This window comes from Falco rusticolus, chromosome 14, assembly GCF_015220075.1.
Source record: "Falco rusticolus isolate bFalRus1 chromosome 14, bFalRus1.pri, whole genome shotgun sequence".
Taxonomy (NCBI): domain Eukaryota; kingdom Metazoa; phylum Chordata; class Aves; order Falconiformes; family Falconidae; genus Falco; species Falco rusticolus.
Window position 1 is genome coordinate 9,493,663 of NC_051200.1, and position 8,478 is coordinate 9,502,140.

Below are 8,478 nucleotides of genomic sequence, written 5' to 3' on the forward strand. Positions count from 1 at the left end.
AAGTCTGCACAGCTTGTGAATGTGACAAACATAGTACCTCATTTTAAAGAATCATATAATCATTTACATTGGAAAAGATCTTGGAGATCATTAAGTCCAACTGTTAACCCAGGACTTCCAAATGCCACCAGTAAACCATGTCCCTAAGCACCACGTCTACATGTTTTTTAAATACCTCCGCCAGCTCCCTCAGTACCCTCAGGTGGATCTCATCCAGCCCCATAGACTTGTGAACTTCTGAGTGGAGCAATAGATCACTAACTGTTTCCTCCTGGACTGTGGGGACTTCATCCTGCTTCTAGTTCCTCTCTTCCAGCTCAGGGGGCAGAGTACCCAGAGGGAAGCTGGTCTTGCTATTAAAGACTGAGGCAAAGAAAGCATTAAGTGCCTCAGCCTTTTCCTCAGCCTTTGCGGCAATGTTCCCTGCCACATCCAATAAAAGATGAAGATTATCCTTGGTCCTCCTTTTGTTTCTAATGTATTTGTAAAAACATTTTTTGTTATCTTTTAAGGCAGTGGCCAGCTTGAGTTGCAGCTGGCCTTTTGCCTCTCTAGTCTTTGCCTTGCATAGCCTTGCAACATCCTTATAGTCCTCCCAAGTTGCCTGTCCCTTCTTCCAAAGGTGATAACCTCTCCTTTTTTCCCTGAGTTCCAGCCAAAGCTCTCTGCTTAGCCAGGCCGGTCTTCTTCCTGCTGGATCATCTTTCAGCACATGGGAATGTCCTGCCCCTGTGCCTTTAAGACTACCTTCTGCAGGAATGTCAACTTTCCTGGACCCCTTGGCCCTTCAGAACTATCTCCCAAGGGACTCTATTGACCAAGCTCCTAAACAGGCTAAAGTCTGCCCTCTAGAAGTTCAAGGCAGTGGTTCTGCTGAGCCCCCTTCTTACTTCTCCAAGAATCGAAACTGTCATTTCATGACCACTATGCCCAAGACGTCCTCTGACCACCACATCACCCTCCAGTCCTTCCCTGTTTGTAAACAGCAGGTCCAGCAGGGTATCTCCCCTGGTTGGCTCTAATACCAGCTAATAGTACCTCATGTACTGTGACACAGAAGAGCCAAACAGTACCCATTAGATCAAAATTCATAAGAACTAGGCTCTCTGCATGCCAAATAAATATGTCATTATGGATCAATCTGTTTATAAGTAATATACCACTGAACAACACTTTGCATAATTAAGTCTAGACATATAAAGTGTGGTCCTAGTGAAAATAAAGCTATATTTCAGTGATTCCTCTATGTAGATAATTTTGAAAATGCTAATACATAAAATCGTTTTGTAAGGCTAGCTCTCTATAGGCTACATAATTACGAGGAAGATCATCTTTTCATCTTGAGCTTCAGGTTCTTTTGACTTGATGCACCAGCAGAAATAAGTGGAACCACTTATTTATGTGAATACACTACATAGGATTGAGGTGTTAGCACTTCTAACTCTAAGTATCATTTTCAGACAAACAATGGTATAGGTTGAAAAACTGCTAGAAAGCAAGATATATTTTAATAAAGATGTTAAGGCTTACTCAGATGAAGAACCCTAGCCTAAAGGAAAAGGAACATATATGACCCTACAACAGTGAAGTAAAAAAATTTTCCCAGTGATTTTCAGGGGAAAAAAAAATGTAAAAGTAAGAGCTCACTATTAACAAGCTGAAAATTACTTATTAATAGTTTTCCTTGCAAAGAACAATGTCTTAAAACATATAGTTTCAATCACACATAGTACAATTTAGAAGTATATTAATGAATCAAACTGTTATTCTTACAGATTGCCTAAAAATTGTGGTGTTGCAGAATTACAGTTTGGAGTGGGGAAGCATCCACTGTGTGAAAACACACCGGTACTTAGCAGCTATTTGTTTATTCTCCTGTTCCTGAAGCTGCATAGGAAATTACTACCTGTCTGTGGTAATTGGCAATTACAAGGAGAAAAAAAATTAACTAAAGTAAATGTTACCTTACTAAAATGGAAGTAGGCATTTAACAAAACAAACAGAACACGACTACAGCATGCAGGTTAGTAAGGATGTTCAGTTTAAGTAGAACATACAGTATAGGTGACAGTTTCTCATAGTTTGTGATGTATGATACAACTATTTTAAACAGCAATAGAATATGTAATAGATGATATACAAGTAAATACTATAGGGGCTTCACAGTCCTGCTCTTTACCACCAACATCATTCCATAGCTCCTGAGGTCAAAAAAACATTGTGGCTTTAGATTTTAAGTACTGAACATGGAAACAATTTACATGTGGGAATCTTAAGTTGCACAACTTTGTTACATTGCATTTGCTGTATTTCATTTTCACAGGCACTAACAACACTGGAGGCTCTACTGTCTTCAGTGCTGACAAAATTGATATATCAGACTTCAAGTAGGTTTAAATATTTATATCTAGAACTGCTGTTTTCAGGCTCTGTACAGATTTAACTACATTTAATTTTAACTCTGGTAATTTCTGTGCACACTTTAAACTCAAGTATGCCAGATGTTTAAGTACCACAAAGGATTACTATTACTTATTTAGTTATATAGTTCCATTCCTCATGTATGCAGATGCCTAACAAGAAAGTAGAGAAAAGACACCTTCCAGAGGTGGTAACACCTCCTTCTGCTGAGGGTTGTAGTGACAGACTTGCTGATTCCCAGTTCTAGACTGACTGACCCATTTCACAAACTTCTGTCTGCATTCTCAGCAGTAAACATATAAATTAAAAGTGTTCAGATCTTCACAGGCTAAACTCATGTAATCATGTTCTAAATGTTGGCCTTCCTTCTAACTAATGTTTGCAAAAGGAATAAAAATATTTAAGGGAACTATACTGTAAAATGTTGGTTACATAAAAAAGTAAAAATACAGAACTATTAGCAACCCCCCCAAACATGGTGATAAAACAAAAGAGATAGCAAAAAAAATACTATTCATACAGCACTGAAAAGGGAACATGCACAGATTAATCATAAAGTTTAAATTTAGAGTATAAACATGAAATTATTCCTATAAAATATCAAACTTAATAAACTTTGGTTGAACAAGACCAAACATCTAACACTCAAAAGAAACATGAATTTAAGAAATAACAGGATAATGTAACAAAATGAAAAATAAGGAATTAAATAATGGAAGCAGAGATACTGAACTTACTACTACTGTAGCACTTGAGTATACTTTTAATAGACACCCTATGAACTGACATCACAGGGCAATACAGGCACTAGGGTTCTGGACACCTTCAAGGTAGTACCAAAACTTGAATTCTCTGTTAGAAAAGAACCCCTTGTTCAGCCCATTCCCGATGTATCATTTCTGCCACACAGCCCCAACTTCCTCTTTCTTTACAAAAAAAGTATTACTAATCTTGTGTACCATTACTTCTGTCATTAATATCTGACCAGCAATTAGATAAAAAAGTTGACAGTCCTTTGGAATGACACTATACAAGCATATATTAAACATAGAACATTTGTACCAGACTGGTCAATCTAAAAGACTATCCTCTGCTTTTAGGACTTTCTCCAAATCCATGAACTGGAACCACAATAAATATTTGGAAAGAAATGATGCCTCGTAGTAAAGCAGTTCTGATCAAGAGACTACTGATCCATAGCACCACAGCATCAAGTGAATCACAGAAGAATCCTGTCTTTCCAGACATGAATTTCAACTCACAAGGTCAATGCTGCATTAAAATGGAAGAAAGTAACTTAGTAAGACTTTGCTTTGTTAAGCAATCATGTAAGTCATCTGTTTGAGAACGCCTCTTAGATGAGCAGTAAAGCAATATGTTCTTAGAAAAGGAACTAGAATTTTCTACTAAACAAGCATTCTCTCTCCTCCTGTGCCAAAGAGAGCCTAGGTACAACAAAGATCCAACTATTTCACTGCTGTGAAGTTGGACTGTTACTTTTTTGAAAGTGTAACTAGACAATGAGACCTATTAAAAATGCTATGTGTGCACGCATGTATGTGAATTAAACTTAAATTTACACATTGCTTATGGGACATCATCATCAGTTTGGTACTCAGATATAGTAGATACAGGTTGCATTTCTATTGATGTTTTAGTTCAGATCAGGAACCTCTGAAGCAAATTACTGTAGGATGTGAAACAGACCCAAGGGATCCAATCAGAGCTAGTCTGATCCCCTGAAATATAAATCCTGGGAATGCCAGGTCCTTGGCACAAACTCTGCACCCTGGCAAATTCTAACGTGGACAAAACCACAAAGAATCAGTCTAACAATTTAAGACCAGGAAGAAAATATGTGGGAAAATAGTGTTCTAGACTTTTGTTAATAGCACTTCAAATCTGCAACTGATAGTAATCAGATGACAGCTACAACTGCGCAGACATGAAAATTAAGAACTAACTTTTCACCAACAATGACAGACTTAGGAGTAGTACGATTCATAATTATTTCATTATTTGATGCTTACTGTAATTTCTAACTTATTTTTATATGGCAAAAATAATCTGCCTGCATGGGGAACCTTCTTTTATGTTCAGTTAGGCTGTGATAAGTCTCCAATACAAGTGTTCTAGGATATAGTACTGATCTCACTATGATAATCACATTTACTCCAACAAAAATAGGTTTTATTTACTCTGAAAATCAGTACAAAACCAGAATCATGCTCCAAACAGAAGACTGCAAAACCTAGTCATAATATTAGCTTATTATTAGACACCATCACATACAGAGATACTAATAATCCCATCACCCTTTTTATTATGTGAAAATTCTCAAATAACCTGTACGATTGGGCAGCAGATAGCATGTTGCCTTTCCACTTAAGCTCTACTGTCAATAAAACACTAACTGCAAAAGATTCACCACTCCTTTTTATCTAAAGCATCTGCTCCTATTTTGCTGTCAGATATTGCAGAAGACATAAGGCTTCTTCCATGTGTAAGAAGACTATGGGACTAAGAATAGCTTTTCACTTTTTTCCTCATCATTAAGCCTCTATTGCCCTCTGTTCCACAGAAGGACTGGTATGCTTTCTTGACTTTGAGTATGAAGACTAAACAGGCATCTATTGATCATACAGTGTAGTCCTCCCATAAAAGTTAATTATGGGGGTTTTCAGACCACCAGATTAAATTCTTTTTGCTTAATTGCAGCATGCTTGAGAAGCAGGACTTTCATTTACCCCAAAGGTATTTGTACTTAGGAGCTAAAGAAACAATGCATGAGGTGCAGAAGAACTGGTGATACTGGCAGCAAAGCAGGACTGGGACTGAAGCTGGAAGTAGGAAACAGAGTTAGATTTAAATGAACCTCTGTACAAGCAACAGTAGCTCTTTGTTACCCAAATAAGCAGAAGTGTACCACAGTCTATTGCATTTCACAAAGTGTCAGTGTCCTCCCTCCCTTTAATGCAAAGGAATTATCTACATGAGATAGTTCCATGTTGATTTTTCAAATAATAGTTCATACTACTAAAATAATTTGATGTCTGTGTTCTAATCATTACTATTTCTGACGTAGTATGGAAACGATGTTGTCTCCAAGAAACAGTACAAGTGGTTAAACGACGACCAAGCAGTGTTTGAAAACGTGTTTGCATCACTCAGCAACCCCATCTGTAGTTCTGTTACTTGAAGTCTACGGGAGCTGTTTTGTGGGTCACGGTGCCACCTAGGGGAAAGCCGGGAGACACTAAGAAACATAGGTTGGGAAGATGGCAACGTGAAATGAACAAAACTCTGAAAATCTGGTCCAGCTCACCTAACCATAAGAGATGAAGAAGGCATATTAAACTTTGAAGAGAAAAAAAATAATCTCTTATTTAAGGGCTCTGCTCTATGTTGAGCTCTGTTTTTGATAGGATACAGGTTATTTTATAGAGCTTACAATGAAGGGGATGTAAGACTTCAGTTCAAATCTACCTTCATAATTAAGATACATTCAGATTTTGGACAAAATTAGCCTATATTTTATTCTAATTTCTGCTAGCTGATCTATTAGAAATGAGGTTCATCTGACATCTCGATTCATGATTAAAACAAAATATGAAGTACTCCAGCATACATTTAAATTAACACTATACAAATAACTGATAGTATATTGCTTTATCTTTGAAAGCATGCCTAAGAAAAGGTAACACTTTGTCTAATTAGACATGCATGATAAAAATACACTGTATTTACTAACGGGGACAACAGGAAAGTGGAAGACAAGATAGCCAACAATTAAGAGAGCATTTAAGTCCAATATATATGAAAAAATCCTGAAAACAAAAGAAAATGCAGAGAAAATATGAGGTCTACTTTAAAATATGACCTAAAATTTCAATACATACATACAAGACAAAATATGTGTAAAAATCAACGACAAATAGATAAAATGGTTATTACTGCAGTGAAACCCGTAAGACTCACTGAAGTAATATACACACATGTGCATACTAGAAAGAGAAAGTCAGAAGTTAACTATCTGTTTTTAGATCTTATGTAGAATGCTAAAAACAGTTTTAACCATCTCCCAGCAAACTAACCATTTCTAGATTTGGCTTTCACGCATTTTTCTAATCGTCTTGATCATAAACATGCACATCAAGTCTATATAGGCATCTATATACACATCTGTTTTATAAGTTTCCATTTTATCTTTTTAGACAGTAAGAATAGAAAAACAACCTGTAGCAGCTAGAAGCAACATCCTTCCTAAGTTCTTTAATAACATCCTTCCCAGTAATATAACCACCGATTTATTGATGCCTTCTCTAACACAGCCTATATTGACATCAATATTGCCAAACAAAACAAAATCAAACAAACAAACCCCAGCCAAACAAACAAAAAGAACTCCTACCAAAAAAACCAACCAAAAAAGACAAGAAGAAAACAAACTGGATTGACCCCTGATGCAGAGGCACTTCTCTCAGTGAAGATAGTGTTTGCTAGTTAGTTAGTCTGCTAGTTTGGATTCAGAGAGGAAAAATGCATGTTCCATTATATTAGTGTTTTATCAATAGCTAAAAAATGTTTCAGTTACAAAATAACATACAGGGCCAGTTTGAAAATGCATTTGCTTCTGCACATGATTTCTTTTTCTTGTAGGTCTTGCCAGGAATATTGTTTGTGATTAATTCAAAATGGTGAGACAATTCATTTCTCCTCCTTCTTCAAGTGTCTCCTGATGAGGCAGAATCAAAAGGTACTTAGCCAAACATAGCAGAAATTGTTCAAGAATTCCTAAGCATTGGAAGTGTCATGTGAGGTAGATGTTACTAAGGAAACAAAGGAAGTAATTCATATTTTAGCTGCCACAGGTAGTGTAAACTTTTCATTTATTAGAAATGGTTCTAAATGATCTTTCAAAACTTCCAGTAACACCTTACAACTGAAAATAGGTTAAAAACTGAAATAATTATAAAGATGGATGAACAGCATCAATCAGATGAAGTAAGGATACCTACCCCCTTGATAGCAGGAGTGCAGATTCATTTAAAAAAAAATTCGGCATTTTAGAGGTCATGAGCCTTGGTTGTAGACCCACGGCCATACAAAGGTGTTGATCGGTCTTATCCTTAAAAATGTTTTATGCAGCCACGTACGGCATTCATAGTCACCTGTGGATTGGACATAATAATCAGCAGGGGAAGGAGAGCTCATTACTACAAGCTCTCCTTCCCCTGCAGATTACCTCAGCATGAAGCCACGTATCTCAATCAAAAAAAGATTGCTACGGAGAACTACACAAGATGTTTCTAAATCAGCTAGCCTGGTGTTCAGCCTACAGTTACAACCTTCTTTTAACCTTCAGAAAAGCAGGAGGACCAGGATGGTCTCTGAATATTAGCAACCTTCAAGTTTAGAAATAAATCACTAAACAGATAAAACTCACCAGCAGACCTGGCCTGTCTCATGTCCACCCAACTGACACCCAGTTCAAATACATGGAAAAGTCAGCAACAAGAGAGGATGTTTAAAAGGGACAAAGTAGGACATTGCATATGTTGGGGGGGAGCAGGGGGTTTAGGGGTGTCTAGCAAATTGTTCAGTACTGAAAAGAACCATTCACTAAAAAAAAAAAAAAAAAAAAAAGAAAAGGAGGCACAGAGTGGTACTTTATATACATATTTAGCTGCTTTAAATAACACAGAAGAATAAGCACAGCTGCAGGAAGACAAGACATCTGCCTATCAGAAATCTTTGGACTCCACTTACATAACAGCTCCAAATCATAACATCAGTGTTTGGAAAACTTTTCAATCGGAGCATAAATATTCTGGAGAGAAATAACAATGTTTTCCTCCCAGTCCCAGACAAATGAGAAAATCAGACACTTGTGGCAATTTTTGAGGGCAAAGGGTGCTATAAAGTCAGGCACTGGAATGCAACATGAATATCAGTGAAATAATGTTCCAACTACATACAGACTCACCTAGGTATTATGCATGTCCTATTTTTTATGCCATAAATATAATTCAGTCAAAAAGCCCAGTAATTTGCAAA